The sequence below is a fragment of the Mobula hypostoma genome, unplaced genomic scaffold (genome assembly GCF_963921235.1).
Source record: "Mobula hypostoma unplaced genomic scaffold, sMobHyp1.1 scaffold_56, whole genome shotgun sequence".
NCBI classification, from domain to species: domain Eukaryota; kingdom Metazoa; phylum Chordata; class Chondrichthyes; order Myliobatiformes; family Myliobatidae; genus Mobula; species Mobula hypostoma.
Window position 1 is genome coordinate 287,271 of NW_026948269.1, and position 11,850 is coordinate 299,120.

The window sequence follows — 11,850 nt, forward strand, 5'->3', positions numbered from 1 at the left end:
TGTGTGGAATGTCTCCCATTCCCAGAGAATGATCTGGGAATTCTGTGTGAAAATGAGGAATGGGCTGACAATGTTGGACAAAATGCTGAAAGAATTTTTGGAGCTCGGCATGTAAAACAACACACTGAACTGAAAATCGCTTTAAAACATTTTAGAATAACAGTGCTCTAGGACAACAGTGTCCTGGTGCTGGGAACCAGGATGTCACGGACCGATTGCAGGGAATCCTCAAGAGTGAAGGTGAACATCAGGAAGTGGTGGTGCATGTCAGCACAAATGACGTGGGGAAGAAGAGGAAAGACATTTTACAGCGCGGCTTCAGAGAGCTCGGAAGCAGGCTGAATAGCAGGACTTCCAGGGTGGTTATCTCTGGTTTGCTTCCAGTTCCCCGTGCTGGAGTGCTCGAGAACAGGGAGATAATGGATCTGAATGTGTGGCTGAGGAACTGGTGCAGGAAGCAAGGGTCTACATTCTTGGACCACTGGGGTATGTTTCGTGGTAAGGATGAATTGTACAAAAGGGACGGGTTGCACCTTAATAAACGGGGCACCAGCACTCCGGCAGGCAGGTTTGCCTCTGCAACACGGGTGTGTTTAAACTAAGTAGATGGGGGGGGGGGGGGTGGGAGTGGACAAACTGGAAACGTAAGGATGGAGATAAAGGGAAAGTGAGAATAAGAAAAGTTAAGCAAGACAGCAGAACTAACGGAGCAGAAAGCTCAAGAAGGGATCGTACAGTATGGCCAAGTGAAATAAGAATTGATATGGGAGGTGAGGGGAGTAATGAATTAAAAGTATTGTATATGGATGCACGGAGTATAAGAAATAAATTGGATGAGGTTGAGGCACAGTTAGAAATTGGTAAGTATGATGTTGTGGGAATAACAGAGACATGGCTTCAAGTGGACAGGGCCTGGGAAAGGAATATTCAAGGGTATACGTCCTATCGAAAGGACAGACTGATGGGCACAGGGGGTGGGGTGGCTCTGTTGGTGAGGAATGATATTCAGTCCCTTGCGAGGGGGGACATAGAATCAGGAGAAATAGAGTCAGTATGGATAGAACTGAGAAATTCTAAGGGTAGAAAGACCCTAATGGGAGTTACCTACAGGCCCCCAAACAGTTGTCTGGATGTAGGGTGTTAGCTGAATCAAGAGTTGTAATTGGCATGTCGCAAAGGTAATGCTACAGTTGTTATGGGGGACTTCAACATGCAGGTAGACGGAGGAATCAGGCTGGTACTGGACCCCAAGAAAGGGAGTTTGTGGAGTCCCTCCGCGATGGATTCTTAGAACAGCTTGTACTGGAGCCTACCAGACAGAACGCAATTCTAGATTTAGTGTTGTGCAATGAACCGCATTTGATCAGGGACCTCGAGGTAAAGGAGCCATTAGGAGGTAGTGACCATAATGTGATAAGTTTTAATCTACAATTTGAGAGGGAGAAGGGAAACACGGAAGTGTCAGTATTACAGTTGAACAAAGGGAAGTATGGTGCTATGAGGGAGGAGCTGGCGAAAGTTCAATGGAACAATACCCTAGCAGGGATGAGAGTGGAACAGCAATGGCAAGTGTTTCTGGGAATAATGCGGAAGGTGAAGGATCGGTTCATTCCAATGAGGAGGAAAGATCCTAATGGGAGTAAGGGGAGGCCGTGGCTGACAAGGGAAATAATGGACAGAGTAAAAATAAAAGAGAAGAAGTATAACATAGCAAAGACTAGTAGGAAGCAGGAGGATTGAGAAACTTTTAAACAGCAACAGAAGGTAACTACAAAGGCAAAACGCGGAGAAAAAAAATGAGGTACGAAGGTAAACTAGCCAAGAATATAAAGGAGGATAGTAAAAGCTTCTTCAGGTATATGAAAAGGGAAAAAAAAATAGTTAAGACCAAAATTGGGTCCTTGAAGACAGATGCGGCTGAAATTATTTTGGGGAACAAGGAAATGGCAGAGGAGTTGAACAGGTACTTTGGATCTGTCTTCACTAGGGAAGACACAAACAATCTCCCAGATGTAATAGTGGCCAAAGGACCTAGGGTAATGGATGAATTGAAGGAAATTTATATTAGGCAGGAAATTTGGTTGGATAGGCTGTTGGGTCTGAAGGCTGATAAGTCCCCGGGACCTGATGGTCTGCATCCCATGGTACTTAAGGAGGTGGCTTTCGCAATCGTAGACGCATTGGTAATCATTTTTCAATCTCCTATAGATTCAGGATCAGTTCCTGTGGATTGGAGGGTGGCTAATGTTGTCCCTCTTTTCAAGAAGGGAGGAAGAGAGAAACAGGGAATTATAGACTCGTTAGCCTGACATCGGTTGTGGGAAAGATGCTGGAGTCAATTATAAAAGATGAAATTACGACACATCTGGATAGCAGTAACAGGGTTGGTCCGAGTTAGCATAGATTTACGGAGGGGAAATCGTGCTTGACTAATCTTCTGGAATTTTTTGAGGATGTAACTATGAAAATGGACAAGGGAGAGCCAGTTGATGTAGTGCATCTGGACTTTCAGAAAGCCTTTGATAAAGTCCCACGTACGAAATTAGTAGGCAAAATTAGGGAACATGGTATTGGGGGCAGAGTACTGACATGGATTGAAAATTAGCTGGCTGACTGAAAAGAGTCGCGATTAACGGGTCCCTTTCGGAATGGCAGGCGGTGACCAGTGGGCTACCACAGGGTTCAGTGCTGGGACCGCAGCTGTTTACAATATATATTAATGATTTAGATGAGGGAATTAAAAGTAACATTAGCAAATTTTCCGATGACACAAAGCTGAGTGGCAGTGTGAAATGTGTGGAAGATGTTATGAGAATGCAGAGTGACTTGGACAGCTTGAGTGAGTGGGCAGATGCATGGCAGATGCAGTTTAATGTGGATAAATGTGAGGTTATCCACTTTGGTGGTAAGAGCAGGAAGGCAGATTATTATCTAAATGGAGTCAAGTTAGGAAAAGGGGAAGCACAACGAGATCTCGGTGTTCTTGTAGATCAGTCACTGGAAGCAAGCATGCAAGTACAGCCGGCAGTGAAGAAGGCTAATGGCACGATGGACTTCATAACAAGGGCAATTGAGTATAAGAGCAAAGAGGTCCTTCTGCAGCTGTACAGGGCCCTGGTGAGACCACACCTTGTCATGGTCCCGATCGGGGTCTATTTAAATTTACTTCGTTACGATCCGGACCGTTGACTGCCTGTTTCCCTTTGGTTTCCTGTTTTCCCGTCTCCGTCGGCCTTGGTGATTAGAGGCAATTTACTCTCGGCTGAACCGGTAGTTCGTCGTCTCCGGCTTTCAGCTGTTCGGCGCGGGAGAGTCTGCAAAGTCACTATAGGTACGGCGTGCCAATGTCATCTGGCCGGAGCAAGCCTTGTCTCCGCCCGGAGCGAGTGCCGGTAATTCGCCTTTCCTCACCGGAGCACTCCTGTCAAGTTACCTCGCCAAATCGAGCCTGCAAAGATTCCTCACCGAGGTGGGTCCGTCAGTTAACCAGCCGGAGGGAATCAAGAACCGCTGTCTACTGTTCCCGGGCCGAGTCGAGACCTCGCCACTACCTGGAGGCTCCAAGTCTAGTCCTGGCTCCGGGGGCATTCAAGTACCAAGTCCAGTCCTGTTCCTGGCGCATCCAAGTTCCGAGTCAAATCCCGGTTCTGGCGGCATCCAGGTTCCGAGTCAAGTCCCTTCCCTGGTGGTCTGTGGTTCCTGTCCTACCACCCCCTCCCCCGCCCCGTCTGAATCCCTTCTCTGCCCCTCTCGCCTCTAGCTTTCGTCTGCAGCCCTCGCCAGCACCTCGGTCTAGTTCTGTCGCTGGAGCTAGATAGGTACTGTCTGGTGTTCTTTCGTGTTGGTCTTGTCTTGTCCTCGTCTCCGTGGGGTAAGTCAGGCCGTCTTGCCGTAGGGGTCATGAGTCCCGGCCCTATGTCCTGTACCCAAGGAGGGGTCCCGACTGTGTTCTGTGTATGTGTCCATGGTTCCATTACCTGCTCTCCCGAGACCGAGGCTCTGCTTTTCTATGTTCCTCCTCTCCCTGGCCCATGTCATGTCCTTACTTGGTTCTGGAGTCCGAGCCCGAGGCAAGCTCCAGGTACTGGGTCCTTGCCCAGTCTCGGGCTCGGAGTCCATACCCTAGCCTGTTCATGTCACCTCTAGTTCTGGGATCCGATTCCGAGTCCAAGCCCAGACCCTTGGTCCCAGTCTAGTCATAGTCCTGAGTCCTTGTCCAATTCGCTATTCCTGCTTCTGCCTTGCTCTCCTGGTATCAAACAATAAACTAAATCTAAGTAACCTCACAAGATGTGTCTATCATTTGGGTCCACCCTTGCTCCCAATGCCCCCCACTGTGACATCTCTCCTATTGGACACTTTCCTATTGGTATTTTCCGCTTATCATCCCAGGTCATTTATTTCGCTCCTCTATTCCATCCACCCAGCGCCACCTAACACCTTCTAGTTTGTCCTCCTCTCCTCCCGCAGACTTCGTATTTGGGCATCTTCCCCTTTCCTTTCCAGTCCTGTTGAAAGCTGCGACCCGAAGTGTCGAGCGTTTATTCATTTCTATTGGGTGCCTGACCTTCGGAGGTCCTCCAGAATTTTGTCTGCGCTGCGTATTGATGCAGTCCCTCGTAGAGTAAACCGGCTGCCATCAAATTCACACCACTATGAAGCAAAGTAATTCAGTCACTGTACACATATCTCTGAAATTGGTGCAAATACTTAAACCGACAGAGCATCTACATTCATCGCATTTGTACCAACAATGAAATGTGCTTTTCAGATGCTCGAAATTGGTAGCGTTGCGAACAGTGAGGGAGATATTCGTATTTACTTATTTGACAATCTTAGTCGTCCTTTCGCTGTAAATACAACAGAACAATATATATCCTGTTTATTTTTCCTGATGTGTTAACTCGATGTGTTGAATGGTCTGAACTGAACGGCACATAAAAACAGCCTTTCACCACGTCTTGATGCTGGTTGCAGTCAAAAGTCAACGGGTCGTCAGATATGCGATGATATTGGTCAGTTTGTCTGCTGGTCGGAGAAGGGCAGGCAAAGATAAATACCGTCCATGGATGACAAGGACTGGGAGATTCACAAAGAGTGACGGCGTTCTCGTGATGTAGAGAAGGACAAGAAAACAGATGTTCAAACACCAATAACGTTTTCAGACGCCGGTCGATAACTTGGTGCTGAACACATTCCGAATATCTGCCTTCACTGACCAGAAAGGTCAAGACATAAGAATATATAGTTCTTCACAAACAAGAGAAAATCTGCAGATGATGGAAATCCAAGAAACACACATAAAATTGCGTATATAATATTTGTCTGATTAGAGATCTTAACTTTCCTGCTGTGAATGCAATGGAACCGATGCAGAGCGGTTTCACCGGGAATTTGGAACATTTCAGATATCAGTGCGGGATCCTTCATTCCCTCCTTGAAGCGGGGGAAGATGAGATGCTTCATACAGAAGCTTAATAAGTATTGCAGAGGTACTTGTGTTCACTATGGTCACCATTTCTCCATATCAGCTGCATCTAACACGATGTACACAGGTTCAGGGAAGTGTAGGTTTTAGAGGATGTCGCGTAATGTGTTGACGTTCTTTGTTCCATTCTGACGTAATACAATGACGCGACGATTTAATTGAACATTTGCCGGCCGAGGCTACTGCGCTTTCATTGTTCACAACGAGAAACATTGTAAACAATAAACACACTGAGTTGGGCTGCTCAATCTACGGAATACTTGTCCACGCATTTGATCCCGAGTTCCCGATTAATGCTGAATCCACTGATATCAGGAATTTAATCTCCGTCTGCGGTGGGGGATATGTGTGTTGATGATCCTGCTGCCTTTTGTTTCCTTCTTGGTTTCATTTCCTCCCGAATTAGAAGAAGATTTGTATAATTTCATCATAAATTTACCTTTTAACCTGAAGTTGTACCCGCTTGAGCTGAAAGCGAAGATCAATAAGGAGGTTTATCGATCAACCTTGCTTTTATAAGATGAAACTTGCTCTTATTAGTCGAAGCCTTAAGTTCAAAAGTGAAGAGGTTATGTTGCAAATTTATAAAAGTCTGATTAGGCTATTTCTGGAGTATTGCATACAATTCTGCTCGCCCTACTGTAGGAAGGAAGTTCAGGCTTTGAAGAAGTTGAAGAGGAGGTTTACCTGGATGCTGCCGGATTAAAGGAAATGTGCGTATATGAAAGGTTGGATTAACATGGTTTGTTTTCTCTGGAGCACCGGGAGCTGAAGGGGATCTAGTAGAGGTTTAGAAGATTATGAGGGGAAGAGTTAGAGTAGACAGGGTGTGTCGGTTTCCCAGGGTTGAAGTAACTAATATCAGATGGCATGCATTGAAGGTGAGAGGAGGTAGATTCTGGGGAGATATCAAGGTCAAGTTTTTTTTGAACAGAGTGGTGGATGCCTGGAGTGCACTGCCCAGTACGGTGGTAGAAACAAAAACATTAGAAGCTTTAAAGAGATCAGATCCAAAATTCAGAAAACAAAGAATAGCGTTTATTATCGCCAGCATGTGTTGTGAAATGTTGTAACTTAGCAGCAGTAGTTCAAAGTAATACATAATATCGAACAAGAAAATAAATAATAATAAATAAGCAAATCAATGATAGTATACGTATATCGAATAGATTAGAAATCGTGTAAAAAAAAGCAGAAATAATATATATTTGAAAATTGAGGTCGTGCTTATGGGTTCAATGTCCATTTAAATCGGATGGCGGAGCAGAAGAACCTGTTTCTGAATCTCTGAGTGTGTACCTTCAGGCTTCTGTGCCTCCTATCTGATGGTAACAGTGGGCAAAGGGCATGTCCTGGCTACTGGAGGTCCGTCATAGTGGAAACTTTCTGAGGCACCGCTCCTTGAAGATGTCCTGGGTCTTCGTAGGCTAGTATCCACGATGGAGAAGAACAAATTTTACAAACCTCTGCAGCTTCTTTCGGTTCTGTGCAGTATCCGCCCCCCCCCCCCCCCCCCCCGCCCATACCAGACAGTGATGCAGCCTGTCAGAATGCTTCCCAATGTACATCTATAGAAGCTTTTCAGTGCATTGGTTGACATACCGAATCTCTTCAAACTCCTGATGAAGTATAGATGTTTTCTTGCCTCTTTATAACTGCATCGATCTATGACGACCAGGATAAGTCCTCAGAGATCTTGACACCTAGGAATTGAAACTGCTCACTGTCTCCACTTCTGATCCCTCTATGAGGATTGGAATGTATTCCTTCGTCTTACCCTTCCTGAAGTCCACACGCAGCTCTTTCGTCTTGTTGATGTTCAGTGCCAGGTTGTTGTTGCGACACCACTCCACTAGTTGGCATATCTCACTCCTGTAGGCCCTCTCTTCTCCATCTGAGATTCTACCTACAATGTTTGCATCATCAGCAAATTTATAGGTGGCATTTGATGCGCACATTTGATTACTCGATATGCACATGGATGTCAGGAAGATCGAGGGATATGGACATGGTACGAAGGAGGGATTAGAGTTTGAGTATCTTTGATTTGCTGTTTAGATCCTACGGCAATACACTGTGGGCTGAACGGCCTTTCGGGTATATTTCTATGCTCTTTGCTCCACGATATAGGCATTTCTTCCAATTTTTCTTTCCAGATATTTAAAACGAAGTGTTTGCAGCACTGGGCTCTAGTGGCGCAATCGGTTAGCGCGCGGTACTTATATGGCAGTACACGGCGGAGAAATGCCGAGGCTGTGAGTTCGAGCCTCACCTAGAGCACTTGTGATTTTAATGCTTGCAACGACCAGGTGACTGGCCGTTTCTCAAGCTGAGCATTCAGCTGAAATGTTATATTTACTTTTGCGTTTGTCAGACACCCTGCTTATTACTTGCGTTTAACTTCGAAGCGATGCACCTTTGATTTTGATCTGAGCAAAACGAGTGTGAGCCTACCAGCGTTGCAGGAGAACCATCCTTATTCAGTAAAAGGCATGAGCCCACATGGCTGCACGCATTCTCCCTGTTTGGTTCTTTCGTTCAACGCGCAGCCTCACTTCCCGTTGTTGAACGTGTCTGAGGTGGTTTCGTTGTTGAATCAAGGCATCTCGTGTCTCCACATTCCTGTCTTCTCAATTCAATTAACCAAATAGAGAAACAACGAACCCGACCTTTCCTGAAGCCATGCTTCAGAAGCACTCTAATTACACATCACCTTGGTTCGTTGTGCCGTCGATTAAGCTCAATGTTTCCTTGCACCGGCGAATTGTTTCAGGCACATGCGAAAGAAAGAGATATTAATCGTAGCCTCAATGGCCGGAAATTGTATCGAGATGCTGATATCTCTCTCCGTCTCTCTCAACATGATGCTGCGTTCGTTGTGAACCGATTTATAGAATAATTCTCACTTGTCCCGTGTTCACCAAGCCTCTGTGAAAGAGAGGACACCTCCCCCGATTCTACTGACGTGCTGAGCTTCCGTTTCCAATGGTCAGATCCCTCTCGCTGCAATGCGATCCCTCCACTGCGACCTTTGATGTGATCTACTTGCCTGAAGGTTATTGTTCCCAATGTAATTTTCCTTCACAATAGGTCGTTTAATTGGCCGTTCATGTCTTTGTCTGTTTGCGATCCGACGGATCAGATTGGAACATGATCATCAGTGAGATATCAGTGTGATGGTGTGTCTGGTGTTAGTGCGGATTCGGTGTGACGATTGGCCGTGATTCATTACTCTACAATTGGTATCATCTCACAAGTAACTCCGGTTTGTAACGCGTCCTGTTGTCTATAAATGTATCGGCACATTGTTCAGTCACTTTCAATTAACTTGTAATCTGAGGACGAGGGAGACAGGGTGAGAAACCTTAAAGTCGCCGTTGAATTTAGCTCGTGAGCTGGAGCGCCACCCCGTGGAGCCTGATGAAAGCTAGGGTACCGAAGCTGTTTTCATTCTTAAAAGTTGCTGGTGAACACAGCAGGCCAGGCAGCATCTACAGGAAGAGGTACAGTCGACGTTTCGGGCCGAGACCCTTCGTCAGGACTAACTGAAATAAGAGCTAGTAAGATATTTGAAAGTTGGAGGGGGAGGGGGAGATCCAAAATGATAGGAGAAGACAGGAGGGGGAGGGATGGAGCCAAGAGCTGGACAGGTGATTGGCAAAAGGGATATGAGAGGATCATTGGACCGGAGGCCTAGGGAGAAAGAAAGGGGGAGGGGGAGCCCAGAGGATGGGGCAAGCGGTGTAGTGAGAGGGACAGAGGAAGAAACAGGAGAGAGAGAAAAAGAATATACATAAATAAATAAATAAATAAATAAATAAATACGTTTTTAAAAATATATATATCTCCGTTATTTATTATCCCTCCCCCTCCTGTCTTCTCCTACTATTTTGGTTCCCCCCATTCCCCTGCCATTTTCAAATCTCTAACTATCTCTTCTTTCAGTTAGTCCTGACGAAGGGTCTCGGCCCGAAACGTCGATTGTACCTCTTCCTAGAGATGCTGCCTGGCCTGCTGCGTCCACTAGCAACTTTGATGGGTGTTGTTCGAAATTCCAGCATCTGCAGATTTCCTTGTGTTTGCTGTTTGAATTCCTTGCTTTATATAAAAAAACATAATTCAGTTACTTGTTACATATCGCGCCCTGACCAGCACCCCACAGGAAATTGTTAATGCATGTAACTGTATATGTCGCATAAATGTAATAATTGTCATTGAAAGCGAAGAGGATCTGTGGATAATGATTTGTTCTTACTGCTATAATGAAGAACAGGGTGGGGAGGGGGTGCCTCGGGTCATTGCTCAATAGCGCAGAGTATTGAGAGCTTTGCACGGTTTCTGTGGTGTAGTGGTTATCACGTTCGCTTCACACGCGAAAGGTCCCCAGTTCAATCCTGGGCAGAAACATTGTTTGGGCTCCAGTGTTTGGGATGAACTTGAGACTCAACTTTTCAGTTTGTGTTCACATTTATTGTCATGGGCATCCAGGTGGAAATGTCACGAACATTCGCATTTCTAGCAGCAGCACGTCGTATTTCAAACCTGAAAAGGTAAATTAAAGAAAGAAGAATTAGTATAAATGATATATAATTTCCAGGAAAACATAAACGGATTTAAACATAAGGAGGTTCGTGGATGACGTAGACGGCGCAACGGGAGAATTAGCTGTTCGAAGCTATTGTCGCAGAGCGGAGGATGCATTGTGGTTTCATCGGAGCGGACATCTCAAATGTTCCCATCCAGACAAACATCATGAGCAAATACCGTGTGCTGCAAAATTTCAAATCTACTTTAAAATGTTAAAACGCTTTCTTTGTCTTTCCCCGTGTTTTCTCTCCTTCCTATTCTCTTATTATAGACTCTTTGTTCAAATTCTCCTCCACCCTCTCTCACTCTATCTCTCCCCACCTCTCTTTCTCTCTCACACACGCACTCACACGCACACAATTTCTGTGATTCTCTTTCTTTTCCCTCTCGCTAGCAGCACCACAGCTACCCCACCTCCCCGTCAGTGTTGCAAATGTTTGTGCTTCGCACAGTATGTGACGCGGTGGAAACGATTGGAGACATCGACACTTAAATTTTTCAGGACTTGATTCTGCGATGTTCCGGTGATATTGCATCGCAGACACAAGTTAATATCTCACCATTGGTATCGCACATCCATTGCTATTAACGGACCAAGGAGAAGGACTGATAAAAATGCCAGCATCCTGATTCTGCAAGAATGTCGAAAAGAATGATTAAAACCTTCCTGTACAATGACGGTGATGTAGAGCAGGAAAAACTGGGTACCGTTTGCTCTGGAGACGAGATGACGTTGGTTATCGTATATCGGTATAGAGTCGGGACCGCGGTCCTTTTCGATATATGGAAGTTGCTGTGAATCCATGCAAATGTTCGAGGCCGATTTTTCACACTCAGTGGTGAGTGCGTGGAATTCACTGATGGAGGCGGATACAAGAGGGTATTTTAAGAAACTCATGGAAAGATACCTGTACATGGTGCTTAGAAAAAATAAAACGGTAGCAAAATTCTAAGCAGTTTCTAGTGTAGGTTGCAGGGTCAGCACCATATTGTGACCGAATGGATTTGAATGAATATCTAGCAGTAAAGTGTCATCCTTTTTATCTACCACGGGAGTTATCTCGGGTCATTCTTTTAGCGATTTACATTCCACCTCAGGCGAACGTCAAGCAGGACTTAGATGACCTGAGCAATGGGATCAACATGTATGAAACAGCGCACCCTAACGCCTTCACCATCGTTTTGGGAGATTTTAGCAAGGCCAGTCTCAAAAAAAAAAGTCACTAAGCAATTACCTTCAACAGATCACTTGCAATACCAGAGGAAATAACACACTGTACCATTGCTAGACGATCAACAAGAATGACTACCGTGCTGTTCCACTCCCTCACTTCCGGAGGTTTGACCACCTACTTCTACTCCTGAGTATAGGCAGAGACTGAAGACTGCAGCACCATCACTGAGGACCAAGAAGGTTTGGACAAGAGAAGCACAGGGACGTGTACAGAACTGGTTTGAATCGGTGGACTGGGTTGTATTCAGAGATTCATCTTTGGATCTGGATGTGTATGCTGCTGTTGTTACCGACTTCATTAAAACCTGTGTGGATGAGTGTGTGCCTACACAGACTTACTGTACATTCCCAAACCAAAAGCCGTTGATAAACCAGGAGATACGTCGTCTGCTGAAGGCTAGATTTGTGGCATTCAAGTCCGGCAACCCAGGCCTGTACCAGAAAATCAGGTATGATTTCCGGAGGGCTACTTCAAGGGCGAAGAGACAATTTCGAACGAAGTTGGAGGGACAACAGATGCGTAGCAACTCTGGCAGGGTTT

The 11,850-nt window shown here is 45.5% G+C and overlaps 2 non-coding genes across 2 annotated transcripts; both read left to right on the forward strand.

Moving 5' to 3' along the window:
* The first annotated feature begins 7,674 nt into the window (after positions 1–7,674).
* trnai-uau (transfer RNA isoleucine (anticodon UAU)) lies at positions 7,675–7,768 on the forward strand. Its single transcript has 2 exons — positions 7,675–7,712; positions 7,733–7,768. It is a non-coding gene; the product is annotated as a tRNA-Ile (tRNA).
* Positions 7,769–9,822: 2,054 nt separating this feature from the next.
* On the forward strand, positions 9,823–9,895 carry trnav-cac (transfer RNA valine (anticodon CAC)). Its single transcript has one exon. It is a non-coding gene; the product is annotated as a tRNA-Val (tRNA).
* The last annotated feature ends 1,955 nt before the right edge of the window (positions 9,896–11,850 follow it).